Here is a 13128-nt window from a genome sequence, read left to right on the forward strand (position 1 = left end):
ATTGAGAACAGCATGGGATATCAGGCTCTGAAAATACAGGAGTAATTGGTAAGTGGCAAAAGGGAAACTGGTAACACACATTCTGAGAGCTTTATTTTTTGGGGGGCCTATAAATTCACAACATTATCCAGCTGTGAATTGAGGGCGTTCAGTGGAGCTCCAGAAGGATTTGGATAAGTTCCATCTCAGTGATATTTAATTCATTTAGGCTAATGCTCTGATTAGAATATGGTAATAATATGAGAATGAAATAAGGTACCAAATAATAAACCAACTGACCAACCTCAACAAAATAATCTCTGAAAGTGTGTCTCTAACTCTAAATTTTATCAATTGTGTATAGGGGAGCTGAACGTGAAGACATTTGAGAACCCCTGCGTGTGGATAAAAATCTCCAGCACAACTTAGGGTGGCGCCAAAGCGCAAGGGAAGAGGAAATGGAGGAAGTAGAGAAGGGAGGGAGGGGATCAACACAACTATTGGGTTAATCTGCCCGGAGAATTGCTCTAAGGCTTCGGCCGTCTCCACATCCAGCTAGATGATGTGTAAATCTTTTCAGCGGGTGGTTGGACTTGCCACCTGTCGGGAATGGTAAACAGGCTTCATTGCTGAAGACTGAGCTGACCTCTCTCACTGTTTTGCTGGAAAACGTTCACATTTTTGTGCAGGGTCGCCTGCATTAGTGAAAGGAACACGGACAACTTTGTCTGACCGGCTGCGCAAGAGAAAGTGAGCCACACGCATTAACTGACAGTGGTGAGATAATAAACGGAGTCTCTGAGCGCCCCTCTCGTATTGAAGATTAGAGGGTTGACGATGTCTGAAGGACACTAACAACAGGATTAGGTGTTGTGCAGTCTAACCTACTTCTCATCACTCCCACATCTCGTCCTCTGAATATTTGCGCAATGACCTTTGGTGCACTTGGAATACATCGGGTGCATCTGTGAGGTAAGGAAATCTTTTTCGAGTCCAGGCTGTTGGGATTTATGGCATTATGTGAAGTTGTGTCAGACAGCTAAATCAGCCCTAAACACATAGTAGTTAGTATTTGGACAACGGCATCGTTTATTGGAGCCTGTTACGCGCAGGTGCCATCGCAGTCCTTTTGTTTATTATAATCGAAAACCACATATATTTGAGAGATAAAGGGTCAGTGGAGGGTTATCCCGCATGACGCACGTTCTACGGCTTTATCCAGGGACCATGCACGGTATTTCACACGCTTAACACGTAAGCCTACCCAAGAAACAACGCTCCATAAAGGCAAATGCAATTTGCAGAATGTGCACCAATTCAGAGACGATCGATACTTCAGGTATTCGTGTTTTAGTCTGCGTTACTATGTGTTTGCTAGGAGGGTCAAAGCCAACTAGAACATGCCTCGATGTGCTCTCAACAGGGACATCTAAAATTATTTCTGTGAGCTTTTTATATATAATATAATTTTAGAGAGAACGGGTCTGGGGAATACAACCAAATGAACCATTGAGAACATGGCATTTGTTCTGGAAAAAAGCAACATTTGTTAATGCTCATTTATAGAATAGACTGTTTCTGCAACGCTTTAAAGAATTTATAATTTGTAGTTCACCAAAAATGCAGTAAATCCAGAAAATACTTATGAGTTGATGTAGAGTGCCTCTGATCCTGACCAAACAACTGAGGTTACAGAAAGCTCACTTTATTGCACAGCATAGTAATGCACTTTCTTATGCCTTGAACTACAGTATATAATATACACAACAGAAAACAACTGGAGGCCAAATGTAAGCACAGAAGCCATAGTAATTGAGTGGCTCTGATCTGTGAGCGATATGATTCAGTAAAGTTTGACTTATACCACTACTACATTTTGTCAAGTTTAGGCTTTTAGATCTCCCTGAAGACGATCAAGCACACTTGTTGCCCAAACCTGACACACATCACAAATAATTTAACTGCATTTGAAGGGGTTGCTGAAGACAGCTATTCATTTAGTAGGATTCAACCACTGAGATTACATATTTATATTAGTATGTGTATAGCACTGCTTACAGTGAACATCAAGAAAACACACGATCCCATTATCCTGTTCTTGACGGATGTGCTTAAAATGCTCTGCTTTCTCTTATGTAATTTTGTTCTCTCTGTACTACAGTTCCCAACAGCTACAGGTTTGGGTAGTGCCCTAGAAGTGTGCAGGGAATACTTAAAAAGCATTGCTACAGGATGCCTTCATCAGTTTAGGGATGGGCCAGTTCTTTCCAGAGGCTCACATTTGGGAAATGAGAGATGAAGAGTAGGGTGGCTCAGGCCAGCCAGAATCCATTGATATTCTGCCAGTGTCTTGCTCCATAGGCAGCCCATTGTCATGGCCCGCTCAGTGGGACAGCATCTGATGATTGAGGGGTATGGAAGAGATTTGAAAGCCAGCTTGGAAAGAAACTAAAGGTTAATTTATTGAAGGTTAAAGATATGTCTTCACAGTAATGGCTGATTGTGTGAGAGTTGCATGGAGAGGAGGTAAATCTAGCCCCAGTGGCTCTTTCATTTTCTCTAACTGTACCCTAGATGACATAAAAAAAAATAAGGGTTTTTAAAAAAAATCCAAGAAACGCAGGTGCATCTCAAGTTTCAAAGGGTGCAGCCTCTCTAACGTCAGGTGCAACAGTGCCACACTATGTGGCCACTCCGCGCTAGAAGATTCATGGCAAGCCCAGCAGAAAGATTTATCTGTCGCAAGGGTGTGAAATCGCAATGCTCTGCAGTATTCAGTCCATGGCCGGTGAGGGAGAGACAGATGCTCCATTGCTCTGGGAAATAAATAAGAGTTAAAAAAAAACAGCAAGCATTGATGGCTGCCCGAGCTCTGTCCCAGGTAGAAGTGATCAAGCTGTATTTTATTTATTTTTTATTTATTTTTTTGTGTGTGTGGAAAGGGAACACAAATGAGCAGAAAAGAGCAGCAAAGAGGAAATAACAAAAAAAAAGTCAAACAAATAAGTGTAACTTTTTGAAGAGTGCCTAGGAAGTTGACACTTAATTGCAAAAGTGTACATGTGGCTGCAGTGGTCGGATTGTACACACAGCTCAACACTGATTATTTTTTCACAGTTTTTTGGTGTTGCACCTTCCAAATTTCCTACCGTCTGCTGTGAAAGGCACTGTTAATTTAAAGCTTACAGGGCATACATACAGTAAATCAGTTCATGCTTAGACATCTGAATTGATTTTACTTTTATTTAAACGGTATACTGGGTTGGAAAAGAAAATAAGCCAGGGCTACTGTATACTTTTCAGATCTTGTAATCATCAATAGGTTTAATTATTAAGATGTATTGACATAATATGCATGGTTTCCTCATGTTTTGATGCTCCGTGGCCAGGATTTACAATATGGACAATATGAGAGATGAGTTCATTGTTAATAGTCATTATCTAAAAACAAATTAAAATGATGATACTGTCAAAATCAACAGTAAAGATTCAGCGTTAGAGTATTATTATTCATTTTGGAAGGGCCCATGGGTTAATGTGACCTACAGATCAAGAATACAACATTTATATCAGATCAGTCTTGAGGTGTTGTAAATATAGAGCCAAAAGCTTGTAACTGCATTAGGTCTTAGTAGAGCTTGACTAGCCGTCGTAGCTGGCAGCTTCAGCAGAAATCTATATTCAGGCCCCCACTGAAGCATGAAAGGAGAATATCATTTCATACAAGTTATCTCAGTGTGGTTACACTAATAGTCTCAAAATTAATTGAAAGGGAACTTGATATGAATATGAAAAACCATGCATATGGTTGCACTGCAGATATATTTCGTGCTTTCCTTCTCTTGTTGAAAAGAGATAAAGCAGAGGGAAATCTGCTTTATCTCTTTTCTTGTCACTCAAACACAATGACTAGATCTGTCCTTTCTTGCTTGGTAACAGGTTTATGAAATAATTTTATTACAAATATGTTGGATCATTGTTTATAGATTTGGTTAACAGACAGACCTTATTGATGAAGGGACCACAGTCAGATAATCTATAGTAGAACCTGGATGCAACAGAATGTTTGAGCAATTTGTCCCTCAGCTCCTGTGTTTTCACCTTGTTAAGTCTCTGAATGTAGACCACAGAAACTACTGCTGACTGGGCAGCAGTTCCTTGTGGAGACAAGGAAGCCTTTAGTGTTAGCTGTGTGTGTTTGGGAATGGTGGACTTTTGATTGGCATCACTGGCCCTTCTGAGGAAAATATGAGCCTGGAATGCTTCTTCCTTCCATCAAAAATGATTACCTAAGGTTCTTTTGAGAAGGACAGTGGTCAACATTGGAACAATAGTTGCGCTGATTAGCTCCCCTATGTGCACGTCTGTAAGTCATATGTAACCTTTCCTCCATATGAAACTCATATGGAGACTCTTTGGAGTAAGAAAGAGGCTGCATAATTCTGTGTTCCCTGTATTGAATTGCCCATTGTCAAACTACAATGCCAATTTGTCAATTACACCTGCTGCAAAAGCTAAAATTGAGCAGTTATCATACTGTGGTGTGTGTGTGTGTGTGTGTGTGTGTGTGTGTGTGTGAGTCCGACCATGCCCTCTGAATCAATAATTAGAGGCTGGGTGCTGTTTGTAGCTTACTTGCCTTCAGTTAAAGTCCACCTAATGAGCAGGATCCAACGGGTGCGTCAGTAGGTGAACATTAAGCGTCATCTCCCTTTAGCAGCAGCCCTTGGAAGGAATTTATCATTTTTAATTTTTGCTCGAGGAACCACCAACGGCTCAAGTTTTGAGGGGAATCCATTTGAGAGAAGCAGATATGCAGATTATTTTCATCTATAATTTGTGAGGAAGTTTGCAAGTGTCCATATGTTTGCTGATTGAAATTCTATTAGCATACATTAATATTTGCCCGAGCTCCAAATAAATAACTGCAGGACAAAAAGCAAATAACGAGGAAGGAGGTGAATTATAAAACTATGATAATAGGTTAACTAAACAGTGGCTGCACCATTCGTAAGTGTGGACAGATAACATTGTGGCCATGTTTTAATTTCACACTTCAGCAAGAGAATTTATCTGTGCATGAACCCTCATGACTTTGCTTCTCATATTGGATCATGATGATTGGAGTAATAGAATATTTTAAATTATATTACTTAACAATTAAACTAGATAGATCAGAGTTTTCCTATCTCTGGGTATTGCTTATTGCAGTAAGATTTTGAAGTATCAAAATGTAAATCTTGCTATGATGTTTCAGCAACAGCAAAACATATTTTGTCATGTTGGAAATGTAACTGTAAAAGGCAGTGAGCTGTAAACACAAAATTGGCGTACTGTATTAAAGTGGCTACAGCAAATGTGTTGGCAAATAGTGGCTTATTTAAACTTCCAGCAGACATGGAGGATCATTATTGGTTTCCAAGGTATATTCCATGTTCCGAGAACAGAACTGACAAATGGAATGTCCCCCAAAGGACCGAGTTCAGAAAGCAACATGGCTGCGAAGAGCATCGACTGTCCACAGTTGTGGTTATATATCTCTTTTTGTGCATGTAACAGGTTTGCAAAGAAAAAAAGCCCAAAGTCCAGCCCAAAGGGAGTTCCCATCTCCTACAGAAAGCACTGCTCTGAACGGCTTGAAAACATCTCGTTTAGTCCAGCCCTTCACTTCCTTTACTTGTGACGTCACAATGAATTCGTGTCATAAAGCTTGCCAAGCGGCTAGCGGGGTCAGGCACGCCCTCAAACCAACTAGTCTGAGTGGAGGCCCTTTAGCTCAACTCGTCTTTGTTTGGTTTTCCATTGTAGAAATGTTGTACCTGGTTCCAGGTATTTTTTTTCATATCACCTCACCTCCGTCAAGGTTCCAAGCGAGCTGGGGGATACTAAAATGTAACGTGAAAACACGACAGACTGATTGGTCAGAGAATACTCACTATTCACTGCATCGTCATTGCGTGCACCAAACAGAGGCCAGCAACAGAAGGTTTTATATTTTACAGTTTCGTATGGAATTTCATCACTAAATCCACTTCTGAGAAGTTTTGAGGTGAGAAATCAGCTGTGTAGATTTCTAGTCAAGTCTATCGTTTTGCACTATTTTTCGGCAAGGCAGCATAGATTGTCAGAACGTCGGAAACAGTTCAACGTTTAGTTCTAAAAGACGAAGCAACTCCGACTCTGTTTGGACCTGGAATTTCACAATCACAACCTGTAAGTATGCTTTATTAGTTGTGAATTATATTTAAAATAAACACAGCAATGTAACTTCACAGACTGTTCAAGTGCGGAGTTGTTGTAAACATTGGCTAACGCAGCTAGAGTTATAGCTATAATGCTAATGTTACACCCGATGTGAAAGCTACTGAGCAAACATTCAAATTGTTCGGCCAATTTTTATGTAAAATTATGGTAATTAATATGGTAAGATGTGAAACAATGATGTTGTGGACTTGTAAGTAACTTATACCATCTGCTAGGTTACGGTCGCAGTCTGAAGCGGCTTTGATTTGGATCACACTAGCTTGTTTCTTACGACCCGCCCTTCTCTGCTTCTGATTGGCTAGTAGTCCTTACCTGGGAACTGCGCATGTGCGTGTAAGATGCATCACTCTGTAGCTCAAGAGCGGAGAGTACAACACATGGGGTGAAAAGAGGAGCTGCAGCAATGTGCAGTATGAGGAAAAATATGGTGTTTTTTTTAAATTAAACCATGTAAACCTGTTCTGGTACAACCGCTAATTAAGATTTTGAGCCTGAAAATGAGCATAATACCACCTCTTTAAAGTTGTTGTTGTTTTGGGGTTTTTTTAGCACTTTTTTTTTCTTTTTTGGGTCTAATTTAGTAAGAGTTAGACACAATACTGTCTTACCATTGCCTATAGGCATGCTATGATCATGTTATGTGTGAACTAGCTACTAATGCGGTGTTCACTGGTGCGGCTAAAATTAGCTAGGTCGATGTTGACGACAACAATGGAGGCTGTTGCTACAACAACACGTCCATCTTGTTGTCCAACCTGTCATGTTGTGTGGGAAATGAAATGCATCCAACTCAGGTCACCTCGGTTTTTTGACAGATGACGTCAACCCAAGTCCTGACCCAAGCCCTGAAGTCAGTGTGATGCAGAGTTAAAAAATAAGTGTAATAAAACCTGCAAAATCAGCAGTGTATCAAATACTTGTTCTCGCCACTGTATCCACTGTGTCGTTACTTGTAGCCTAATCACTCTGTGTTTCTCTGAAATGCTACAATGTGTTGCCTAAGCTGGGCAGCCCGCCAAATTAAAGTGAATGTGTAGGAAACACTGACTGAACCTTGTGTTTGTTTGTTTGTTTTTTTTTTTTTTTTTCCTTTTTCCAAGCCAGGTCTTCAGCACTGTGTCTCTCTCCATGTTGAATAGACGGCTGCGTACAAGCGCAGAGGGAGGGGCAGGGCTGTGCGGTGAGGGAGAGCGAGAGGAGCAAACGCTGGCAGGACTTTACGGAAACATATTAATTAACTCAACATCAAACTTTCGGTATAAATGGTATTGTCAAATTTTATCTCTTTTGAAATTATATCGGTATACCTCATTATACCGCCCAGCCCTACCCAAAATGCTGCCACACAAACGGTTTAAAGTGGCAGGGACATCTTCTATACTAATTTCACCCTCTCACTCCATCATGCTGATATTGAGATAGTTTTTCACCAAAATGAGAAATTTCGTCACGTTTTAATACTGTGAGATTTTGTGGCACGAGATCTCATCACACCTTTATTGTGAACTCCGTGAACTCAATGAATGCTCCAGCTGACAAGCCCAACACTGATGTGGAGCTGTACACTCAAACAACCTCGCCAGGCGCAGCATCATCAGTATAATGATGCTCAAATTGAAATCTATCATTTTTGTGTTCAGAATTTCCAACATGTAGGTTATAGAGTTGGCAATATCACACAAATTGAAAAAGCATCAAGACCCAAGGCAACTCAAAAGGCCTTTGGAAGGATTTCAGCCTCAGAGGGATGAATCTGGAAGCACATAAGATCCACCCTCCACCTCACAGATAAAAACGTCTCCAAATTCTCATGCTCTCCCTCTCATTTTTGAACACACATTCAAACACACATGTACGCAGCTCTCCTTGAATATCTATTTCAAGCCTAAAAATAGTAAGATGCACACAATGCCACAGAGCTGTGAGGCAATCACAGGTTGTGGGAGCCCGATATGATTCCAGGATGACATTTTACTGATTATGCTTTAAGTCAGAGATAACAAAAAGCATTTGGGTAGACACTTGTAGCCTTAAAGCTCCAGGTAGTGTGAAAACCTCTCCACACACAGTCAGCTGCTCAATTTAAATGAACAGTACGGACCGTAAGACAAGTTAAAAATGCAAATAAACTGTAAGGATTGTAATTTGAGACATGTAGTGATCAACAGCCATTCACGTTCATTAACGTGCCACTATCAAAAGTTATTATTAGGCTATAATTATTTTGGCTAAATTGTTTTGGTTTGTGGTATATTCTTAAAAAACTATCATTAAAATACAGTACACCAATGGCTAGAACATTTGGCTGGAAAAAGTTAGCATTAACAAATTTTAATTAAAGCCATGTGCAGATGCTTGTTTTGTGCTGCTCTGTTTTTAATTATTTTATTGTTTTTTGCTTTTGCTTCATCAGTTTTCCTTTATTGCTGTATGAAGCAATTTGTAACATTTGTTTGGAAAAGTGCTGTCTAATAAAATGTTTATATTATGATAAATCAAAACAAATATAGCATTGATGTGTGTGTGTGTGTGTAAATAAAGTTGTTTCTGTATTTGCATTCAACAACATCTTGCATGATAAATGAGTATTTTCAGTCATGCCGCTGTTTACACTCTACAACAGTTTGGCGTAGGAGGGGATCCTCCTTGTGTGTTAATAAACTAAACTTGTTTGTATGTGTTACTGAGATATAAACAGCAATTATATCTGATCATCGTCCTGTCTATAATTTTACTGTTGACAACTCACCCCAGACCGTACCGCTTACAAAGACCTGATATGCATACAAAACATTAATCTAAGGTCAAAGCAGAGCGTCAGGAAAATTGATTCTAATAAGGTCTTGAATTGCATAAAACGGCACACATAGTACATACTCTTTCCTTCACCCGCAGTTTTTAAGCTAATTACAAGTTCTTCATATACACACACACACACACACACACATACACACGATGGGATACAGATTGAGACAACAGATTTAGATTGCTTTATAGTAAATATATTGTTGGTCAATTCTACGATCAGCAGGACACTCTGTTCCATTCTTTAGGAGAGTAAATACTGAATGCAGTCTCACCGGACTTTGAAAATGCTTGAGGAACATGAAGGAGATTGGTGCCTTGTGACTTGGGATATCTGCTGGATGTATAAACTGAGAGCATGTCTGACATGTACTGTGGAGCAATGCCATTAAGAGCTTTTTTTTATCCCTAGCAGAGGATCTCAAATTGTATTCTGAAAGAATTGGGTAGCCAATGAAGGTTTCTGAGGACCAGAATGATGTGTACTGATTTTTTAAAATTTTATTTATTTTTTGGTCATGGTTAGGTGACTTACGCCTGGTGGATTTCATAAATGTCAGATACACCGAACCAGTTATTCATCATATCCTCCAAAATCCCATATCGGCCTGTCACTGACAACTATGCTTCATACTGAAATTGAATTGCGTACACTGGTTATGTGCACATGTCTCTGCTGTATTTTGCTAAGGTTATACCAAAATCAACAGTGTTTCCATGTTTTGGGTTAGAAGCCGATCATATCGTAAACGTCATATTTCCATCATTTGAGGTTTGACTGGCGTTGATTCATCTTATTGCACCTTATTCTTCTGCAGTGGTTTAATGTTGCCATACTGGAGAATTGGCAGCAACAAACTTTATCTCTCGAATATTTGCATAATGGTAATGGATGAAAATGTGCAACAGTTTGTATTTTCTTTGCTGATTTTCTGGAAATTCAGTTAGCAAGACCAAGCTATAAAAATTCAGAACATCAGTGTGTTTGTGTGATAGTAACATTTAACTGAACAGAGACTAAACTGTATGAATATTCATACAGTAGCTGTAGTTCTCTGCCAAAACATATTCGATGTGAGTACTGGCTGTCAGACCTTTCCTGGCAAAAAGAAAACTTCTTTGCTGCTTTGGCATTGTAAATATTGTTTTAAGCTGTTTGAACAATATATTCCCCATTGCTGTCAGTTGTTCTGGAGAGAAAGAGATAGTCCCAAAAGATCATATTGCTGGAGTGTATTTCTCCGCATGAAAACAATATCTAACAATTAGATGCATTCTAATCACAGGTTTATCTTATTATTAAGCAATTCAAGTGAAACTTCACATGAGTTTTATCACTTGGATAGGTTATGCAAAATTAAACAAAAATCAACCCCTTGTAAATTACACATGTAAAATGGTGCCTGATTCTTTTAGCCCTATGTGTTTAAACGTTGACTTCCAAGACACTGAACATCACACCTTTTGTTCACCTAAGTATTACTTGGCAGTGTAGCTGCAGGTGTAGAAGTGAGACTGGTAGAAGAAACGGATTAATCACAGCAGACAGTTTCTGTTATGTTCGGTTCTCTAGTAAGAGCAAATACTTCTTAATGTACGAAATGGTGATTTAATTAAAGAAGTGGATGAAGCATAAGCCTGAAGTCTGTTGTTGCTCTTGGCTGCAAGTGCCTTAAATTTACTTTCAGGTGAGAATAAATAAAGCCTCCTCATTCCAGGAGTCCATTTGGAGGCCCATTCACCGTCACCCTATAGGGTCCTTGGGATATGGACTATTGATTAAAGAGCAATTTTGCTATGTGAGGTTTGTTTAGGCTCTTATGTGATTTTCTGTCATATTTCTCTATGGAATGTTCTAACTTTAAAGAATATGTCGTTTCCACAACTTTTGTTCTGAGGCATTTTTTCAGCAAGGCCTTCCCACAGCTTTGTAGCAAAGGCCTAGTCTTAATATTAATCAATGCATACTTGTGACTGACGTGACCTAAAAAAATAAACCCATTCATCATAAGAAAGGGACATTGTGTTGACGTCTGCTGATAATCAGGTCAGATGAAGTAGAGCTTGACTTGATCAAAACCAATGTAGAGTCTCATTTGTAACACACATACTCCATTAGTTGCCCTACAATGAGCAGACCCCACAGCACAAGCTTACAGCCGACAATTTAATAAACATTTCAGTCTTGTAAATGCATGTTTGATACTGTATATGTTCCACTTGAGGAAGGCAATTATACACGTTTCAAGAAAACTAAGAATAAGTCCTGAACTTTCATTCATTCATTCTCATGAAAGTGTGTGCGTTCATAAATGTGCATGTGTCAGTGCGAGCGTGTCAGGTTGTGTGGCAACCTTGCATAAGTAATGGCTGTTAAAAAGAAGGAAAGGATCTAATTCTATGGCCTTGCATGGCCTTTAAACATCAAAGAAATTACACTTCACCTTGTTCTTTAAGTCGTTCACACCAGCTGTGAGTCACCATTTATTGACATACACTATGCTTAATGTTTCTATACAGTATATTCCCTGAACTGAGGGAGATCCGCCTAGTTTTCTTACCTCACAAAGATTCTTGAACTCCTGTTGCTCGTGGAGTGCTGATTGGGAAGTGAGAGAGTGGTCCAGACAGTTAATTAGGGACACCTTCACCTAATTTATGTCTCTCTCCCCATACGGGAGACACTTGTTGAAGAGCTGGTACAGTTAAATACCATCATGGCACAGAATAATGAAAGTCCATGACAGGCCTTTCGACATGAATAAGGCTATCATACATCAAGGTGGCTGCTGAAAGCGGATCAAATAATTAGATACTTATTCCCCCTCACTGCACCCACTACAGTTTGCATACTGACCAAACAGATCAACGGACAACGCCATCACCCTAGCCCCCCCACATGGCCCTATGCTTCCAACTATGTTCCTCTACGTACCCCAGGTTAACATCAGGTTAGCATTTGCAGGACTCCCTGGTCAAGTTAGCAATAACAAATATGCAATGTCCGGTTTGACTTTCAAAATAAAACATGTGGTTGCAGTTTGGTTAGATTTAGGCACCAAACTACTTGGCTAGGTTTAGGAAAATATTGTGGTACATTAGAACTATATTAGAGCTCTTTTTCTCTTTTCTCATTTTACTTGTGTGATTTTCTTTTGTACATTTTCTATGAGCATTGTTGGGAAAACAAGATTTTGAACAAGAGCCAGAGAACAAGAATTTCATTGCCAGCCTTTCTGATTTTATTTATTTTTTGTCTAACACACTGCAATGCAGCATGATGTACATGAGTTAGCCTTCAAATACCCTGCATCTGTGTTGTTTGTTTGTGAGAGAGAGAGAGAGAGAGAGAGAGAGAGAGAGAGAGAGAGAGAGAGAGATTTCAACGTTTACTATTAAGCTACAACTTTTCCTCTGCCATAGTAGAGCATAGGCTGCAGTTAAGGAAAAAGAAGGGGGAAAAATACTGTATCTTATATTTTTCTCTCTCCTTGTGATAATCACTGTGGTCCCTAGTCCACGCTGCCTTTCCCTTATTTTGACATTTTATATCAAATATTGTATTAATCCAGCCTAGCAAGGAGCGCAGAACACTGTTTGAACATGACAGGCTAAAGAGGATGAGGAGAAATTGGCTTTTAATGAAGAGGACAAGGTTTTATCATGGGAAAATGAACACCAGCAAAGAGTGGGAATTACTTCTGTCGCTTTGAAGTTAATGTGAGAGGCTGAATTAAATTGAAAAAAAAGTCATTTTTTTCCCCTGCATTTTGGTCTGCTTAGCAGAAATCCTTAACCTTTTGCGTAAAGAGCCCTCCCACTTGCCCTGGACGTCAGTGCTTCTGTATCTTGTTTCACACTCTGCAAGATGAGAAATGTGGTGTTTTTGCTGCATGTGGGATATGACACTCTTGGTTGGCAGCAGTGTGTAAATGCACATGGTCGAGGCTCATTACCTCATCAGTGAGTGGTAGTACATTCAATAGAGAAAATGACTTTTTGGTGTGCTTTTTTTTCTCCATATGTTAGGATAAACACTTTTCTTACTACAGGTATTGGTAATACAGCTTGCCAGAGTAG

General features: G+C 39.5%; 1 protein-coding gene across 5 annotated transcripts in view; it reads left to right on the forward strand.

Moving 5' to 3' along the window:
* Nucleotides 1-343: 343 nt before the first annotated feature.
* Nucleotides 344-13128, forward strand: part of pcdh15a (protocadherin-related 15a) — a 222534-nt gene continuing 209749 nt past the window's right edge. For 3 of the 5 annotated variants that reach the window (XM_038737727.1, XM_038737729.1, XM_038737730.1), the window contains exon 1: nucleotides 345-951. The gene's annotated coding sequence lies outside the window, so the exon portion shown is untranslated. Of the gene's footprint in view, nucleotides 952-13128 lie in introns of all 5 variants that reach the window. The other 2 variants (XM_038737732.1, XM_038737731.1) reach the window with 2 other exon arrangements.

Source organism: Micropterus salmoides, unplaced genomic scaffold (genome assembly GCF_014851395.1).
Source record: "Micropterus salmoides isolate LMB-PRFRI ecotype aquatic unplaced genomic scaffold, ASM1485139v1 Ms_hic_scaffold_22, whole genome shotgun sequence".
NCBI classification, from domain to species: Eukaryota; Metazoa; Chordata; class Actinopteri; order Centrarchiformes; family Centrarchidae; genus Micropterus; species Micropterus salmoides.